This window comes from Bison bison, unplaced genomic scaffold (genome assembly GCF_000754665.1).
Source record: "Bison bison bison isolate TAMUID 2011002044 unplaced genomic scaffold, Bison_UMD1.0 scf7180017864473, whole genome shotgun sequence".
Taxonomy (NCBI): Eukaryota; Metazoa; Chordata; class Mammalia; order Artiodactyla; family Bovidae; genus Bison; species Bison bison.
The window spans coordinates 17,678,426-17,685,108 of NW_011495034.1; the positions used below are offsets into that span (position 1 = coordinate 17,678,426).

The 6,683-nt window shown below is 44.1% G+C and overlaps 1 protein-coding gene across 2 annotated transcripts in view; it reads right to left on the reverse strand.

The window, feature by feature from the left end:
- GPR56 (G protein-coupled receptor 56) overlaps positions 1-6,441 on the reverse strand; it is an 81,519-nt gene extending 75,078 nt beyond the window's left edge. The window contains exons 1-2 of one of the 2 annotated variants that reach the window (XM_010861866.1): positions 6,316-6,441; positions 5,520-5,588 (exon numbers count right to left, since the gene is read on the reverse strand). The gene's annotated coding sequence lies outside the window, so the exon portion shown is untranslated. The remainder of the gene's footprint in view (positions 1-5,519; positions 5,589-6,315) is intronic. The other variant, XM_010861865.1, reaches the window with a different exon arrangement.
- Between the last annotated feature and the right edge of the window lie 242 nt (positions 6,442-6,683).

Genomic DNA, 6,683 nt, shown 5'->3' on the forward strand with positions numbered 1-6,683 from the left:
TGAGAGTCCCTTGGACTGCAAGGAGATCCAACCAGTCCATTCTGAAGGAGATCAGCCCTGGGATTTCTTTGGAAGGAATGATGCTGAAGCTGAAACTCCAGTACTTTGGCCACCTCATGCAAAGAGTTGACTCATTGGAAAAGACTCTGATGCTGGGAGGGATTGGGGGCGAGGAGGGAGAAGGGGACGACAGAGGATGAGATGGCTGGATGGCATCACTGACTCAATGGACATGAGTCTGAGTGAACTCCAGGAGTTGGTAATGGACAGGGAGGCCTGGTGTGCTGCGATTCATAGGGTCGCAAAGAGTCGGACACGACTGAGCGACTGAACTGAACTGAAATGCTCCAGTTAAAAGGCAAAAATTTCAGACTGGATGGGGAGAAATTTATGTTGTTTAAAAATGAACGAACACATCTAAAACATAAGAATAGAGAACATTTTAAGGTAATAAAATAAAAATACTAGTTTTCAAAAAGCTAATATAACTTTATTTGTAAAAGACAAAGTAGACTTTAAGGCAAAAATGCATTACTAGAGGTAAAGATAATAACAAAACAATTTCACTGACCCAATGAACATGAGTTTGAGCAAACTCCAACTCTCACATCCATACATGACCACAGGAAAAACCATAGCTTTGACTAGTGAAGGACAGGGAAGCTCGGCAGCTGCAGGACATGACTTGGTAACTGAATAGCAACAAAAGTTCTAATGATCACTGCAAAGTATGAAAAAGAGATGTTTGACAAAATTCAATATCCATTCATGGTTTTAAAAAAAGTCTTAGGAAACTAGAAATATAAGGGACTTCCTAAATCTGATAAAGGGTACATACTGAAGAAAAAACTTACAGCAAATATTATACTTCAGGGTGAAAATGTCAAAAACTTTCCCTTTGAGTCTGGTAGCAAGATGAGGAAGCTTGCTATTACTATGCCAGCTCTGTATTGTTCTGTCAAGACCTAGCCTGTGCAATAAGAAAAGAAGTGAGATAAGACAGACAAGCATCAAAAAAAAAAACAAAAACAAAACTCACCATTCATAGATGTGATGATGAGTATATTTTAAAAAATTGAAAAACTATTTTAAAAAATTGACAATCTATTAGAAATAACAAGAGAGTTCAGTAAGTTTGCAGGATACAAAAAACAATGTTAAAACATCATTATGTAATACTATATAGTAGCCACAATTAGAAAGTAAAATTTTTTAAAAGTCACAGTAACAGGTTCTATTCATTATACGATGGTCCAAAATGATTCTGGCTTCCTGCTATCGTGCCTTTATGTAATCCCCTCCTCTTGTGTGGCCTGCAATTAGTAACTTCAGTTCAGTTGCTCAGTCGTGTCCGACTCTTGGTGACCCCATGGACTACAGCATGCCAGGCTTCTCTGTCCTTCACCATCTCCTGGAATTTGCTCAGAATTATGTCCATTGAGTCAGTGATGCCGTCCAACCATCTCATCCTCTGTCATCCCCTTCTCCTCCTGCCTTCAATTTTTCCCAACATCAGGGTCTTTTCCAATGAGTCAGCTCTTTGCATCAGGTGGCCAAAGTATTGGAGCTTGAGCTTCAGCTTCAGCATCAGTCGTTGCGATGAGTATTCAGGGTTGATTTTTTTTTTTTTTAGATTGACTGGTTTGATCTCCTTGCTGTCCAAGGGACTCTCAAGAGTTTCCTCCAACATCACAGTTCAAAAGCATCAACTCTTCAGGCTCATCTTGCTTAATGATATATATTCTAATGAATAGAACATAGCAGAAATCATGACATGTCATTTCTGACATTAGGTTATTAAAAGGCTGCGGCTCCCATCTTGGGTGCTCTCTCTCCCTCTCAAATCACTTGCCTCCTGGGGGAGCCAGCTGTCAGGTCCTGAGGCAGCCCTACAGGTCCCCTTCACAAGTCAAGCCAAGGTAGGAGGTGGATTGGCCCCAGGCTGGGCAGCTGCAGCTGGCCTCCTGCTGACATTTCAAAATGGGACACCAGTGGGAGGACTGGGTCTTGAATGGGATGCATTCTTGTGGATTTCCCGGCCTGACGCATGCACAGAGAAGGCCTTCAGTCTAGGGAAAGGATGAAGAAGACACCTGCTGGAATCCATCTGGCCGAGAGATGCATGGCCACACCAGGACCGAATATGGAGACGATTGACTAGGAAAACAAAACAAATGAAAACTGCCTCTATATAAGCCACCTAAGCTGCCTCTATTGGGTTACTCACCTCGAGCTTGCCTCTGTGCCTTTGCACACGTGTATTGTTTTTTCCACACATACTTTACTTCTTCCACACAAACAATGCTTTTAACTTTTTCACAGTATTGGTCTCTTTGCTGAATTCTTTCTTCAAAGAAGACAAGAACCAAGCCTCTTCCACCAGCTTTTCATCATGGGAATCAAAGCCTTTAGATAAGACCACAGCCCTAGTACATGGACTTATAATATGACTTCGCAATTTCAGTCCTAGGTATATACTCAAAAGAACTGAAAATGTATATTCACACAAAAACTTGTACATGAGTACCCATAGCAGTATTATTAAAAATGTGGAAGAAAGCAAAATATTTACCAACAGATTAAAGAATAAATACAAGTGTGGTGTGACCAAATGATATATTGTTCATCAATAAAAAGGAATACATGCTACAACATGGAAAAACCTTGAAAATGTTCTAGGTGAAAGAAACCAGTTATAAAGGCCACATATTGCATAAGTCCATTTCTATGAAATGTACTGAATAGGCAAATTTATACAGACAGAAAGTAGATTAATGGTTGCTTGATGCTGGGAGCTTGGGTGAAACGGAAATGAGGTAATGGGTATGAGGTTTCTTTTTGGGGTAATGAACATATTCTAAAATTGACTGTGGTGATGGCTGCACAATTCTGCACAACCAGATCTTGTGGGAACAATCCAAATGAACTTTTGGGCCCACCCAATACTAGAAACTATTGAAACTGTACACTTAAAAAAGTAAGACCGCAGCCCTAGCCATCAACTTGACTGCAACCTCATAAAAGACCGAAGGCAGAGCCTCTAGCTAGGTGAATAACCCACAAAAGATTGAGATGATAAATGTTGGAGGTTTTGCCACCGAGTTTGGGGATAATTTGTTACATGTTAATCAGATCAGATCAGATCAGTCGCTCAGTCATGTCAGACTCTTTGCAACCCCATGAATCGCAGCACGCCAGGCCTCCCTGTCCATCACCAACTCCCAGAGTTCACTCAGACTCACGTCCATCGAGTCAGTGGTGCCATCCAGCCATCTCATCCTCTGTCTTCCCCTTCTCCTCCTGCCCCCAATCCCTCCCAGCATCAGAGTCTTTTCCAATGAGTCAACTCTTTGCATGAGATGGCCAAAGTACTGGAGTTTCAGCTTCAGCATCATTCCTACCAAAGAAATCCCAGGGCTGATCTCCTTCAGAATGGACTGGTTGGATCTCCTGCAGTCCAAGGGACTCTCAAGAGTCTTCTCCAACACCACAGTTCAAAAGCATCAATTCTTCGGCGCTCAGCCTTCTTCACAGTCCAACTCTCACATCCATACATGACCACAGGAAAAACCATAGCCTTGACTAGACGAACCTTTGTTGGCAAAGTAATGTCTCTGCTTTTGAATATGCTATCTAGGTTGGTCATAAGTTTCTGATAACTAATATAACCACCACCATTTACAACACTTCAAAAATAGATCAAGTGGCTAGAAATAAATCTAACCAGAAAGGCATACAATTCAGATACAGTTCTAAAATTTAATTGGGACATGCAGAAATAGGCCAGAGCACTCACCAACAGTTTCACACATATGTGGCTGCCTGATTTACAACAGAGCTGGTGTTTCTGAGCATCAAGGAGAGTCTGGCGTTTATATGAATGGTGTTCAGACAGCTGGGTTTCCACAGGAGGGAAAAACAAAAACAAAATTCAACCCTAACACATACAAGCCACGAAAATCAATTGCAGGTAAATTTAAAGACCTGATGGTGAAAAGCTACAAAACTTCTTGGCAATGATATAGAAAGATGTCTTCCTGACTTTGAGTCAGGGAAGAATTTAACACAAAAACACGGGCCATCAGATAAATATTTAATCAACTAGAACGTAATAAACTGAAGAATTTCTGTTCATCAAAAGACTATGAGTGGGGTTGGGGGGGCTTCCCTGGTGGCTTAGTGATAAGGGATCCACCTGCCAATGCAGGAGACACAGGTTTGATCCCTGATCCCGTATGCCACGGGGCAGCTAAGCCCACGTGCCACAACTACGGAGTCCGAGCTCTAGAGCCCAGGAACCATCGCAAGAGAAGTCCCCACAGTGAGAGCCCTGAGCACCACAACGAGAGAGCGCCCCCACTCTCTGCAGCCAGAGAAAAGCCCACGCAGCAGTGAAGACCAGCACAGCCAAAACTAATTATTTTTTAAAAAAAGACTGTAGGGGAAAAAGTGAATAAGATCACCGAGTGGGAGAATATAATTGCAATAATATAAGCGACAAAGAAGTCATATCTAGAATACATAAATATCCCCTAAAAATCAATAAGAACAAGAGGAGAAGGGAGACTGAGACAAGGGCTTGGGTGTCTAGAAGATGATGCTCAAGGCAGGAGTGAGGGGTAGAGAGAGTGAGACAGGGCAGGTAGACATCCCAATACCAGGACGTTGTCAAGGTCACTGCTGTAGGCGGTGGGACCTCCAGGACTCCTGAGAGAGTCAGAGCTGTCTCCGTGAAGGTCAGGAGCTGGGGCACCCGCCCATCAACTATCATGCCCCCATTCCAGTCTTTTCCATAGTGTTGGAAAAGACCCTGGGTAGAACGTTGACAGACTGGCTCTCTAGCAGTGGGAGCTTTGTACCCTGCACAATGGCCAAAATTAGAGTGATGCTCACGCCGGGGCGTATGTTACAAACAACCCAATAGAAACTAGGCAAAAGATTTAAACAGATGCTTTTAAAAGGGGAGGGACGAAACCAACCAGCCAATAAATACATGAAGAGATGCTCTGCCTCATTAAATTGCCTTGGAAATGCAACTTACGGTAACAATGAGACACCACTACACACCCAGCAGATTAAGCAAGGGCTTCCCAGGTGGTGCCAGTGGTAAAGAAACCACCTGCCAATGCAAGAGACTTAAGAGACGCAGGTTCAGTCTCTGGATCAGGAAGATCCCCTGGAAGAGGGCATGGCAACCCACTCCAGGTTTCATGCCTAGAGAATCCCATGGACAGAGGAGCCTGGTGGGCTAGAATCCATAGATAGGATCAGAAAGAGTCGGACACAACTGAAGCGACTTAACATGCACGCACGTGTGGCACCAGAGACCCACGGGGATACTCATCCGAGCAGAGAGGAACTGAAAATTTGTTCAACCACTTCAGAAAAATGGCATAGTCTAGTAAAGTTGAAGACGCAGATGACCTGTAGCCCAGAAATTCCACTCCTAGATACATAGCTTGGAGCGACACAAATACGCACCTCTATGTACATACAAGAACACTCATTGCTTATAGTACCTCAGCCTGCAAGCATCCCAAACATCCGTCCACAGGAGAAAGGGTTCAGAGCTGTAGTGTGGTCCCGTGCTGGAATAGCATACAGCAATGAACTTGAATAAAACGTATTTACATCCAACAATACAGATGAATCCCACAAATTTAATGGAAAGGTGAAGAAACGTGGATTTTGTTTATATAAACTTCCAAAATAAGAAAAACCAAAACTATGTTGTTCAGAGATGCAGATACAGGTGGTAAAACTGTCAGTGCTAGTAAGGAAGTGATGCCTCTAGACATCAGGATGTTTTCCTGCCCTGTGCAGGAAGGTGTGGGGTGGAGAAAGGAGGATGGAGGTTTCAGGGGTGGAGGGGGGGAGTTACGTGGCAATTTGCTCTATAATTTTGGCTAAATCGTGTGTATATCCTGTGAACTCTCTATAGTTCACAATTTATTAATGTTCACCAATAAAGGATTACATCAACAAAACTGATGCACGCACACCACCTGCTCTCCCTTTGTGAGTTCCCCACTGCAGTTACAGACAGGCCACCCCACCGTTCAGGACCCACCATCAGACTTGATGGCTCCCGGCCACCTGGTGGCCAGGCAAGCTTTCCATCCTATGGGCTCCCCCTCCCGACACCCCTCTGAGCCTCGCCCCTCCCTCCATTCCTGCTGTCAGCACAACTCTGGATGCATTTCAGGTCCACCCAAGGACAACCAGAGACGGCTACGCCTCCCTGGATGTCCCTCCAACCTGTCTCCATCCACTGCCAGTGGCCCTTTGGAAACACCACTCAGATGGGGGACTCACCTGGTCAAAGAGCTTCAGTGCCTCCCTACTGCCCAAGCTCCATGCTGGGGCTCTTATCCCTCTGGTTTCTCTCTTGCCTCTCCTATCTTCACCCCTAAGCCCATGTGTCTGCACTCTCTCTCTCTCTCTCTTCCTTTAACCCCCAAACCTCCCCCTCCCCCCTTCCCCTGTCCTACTCTATTCAGCTAGAAGCCTCTCATTTTTGTTTAATTCATAGGCCTTCTCCACCAATGTCAATCCCCATGCAGAAGGTGGGAAAACCCTAATGTGATATAAAAATTAATAATGAAATGTGACATTTTTGCTACCCCAATTTTGTCCACACACATCATCTTATGTTACCATTGCCTGGTATATCCCTGGTCCCA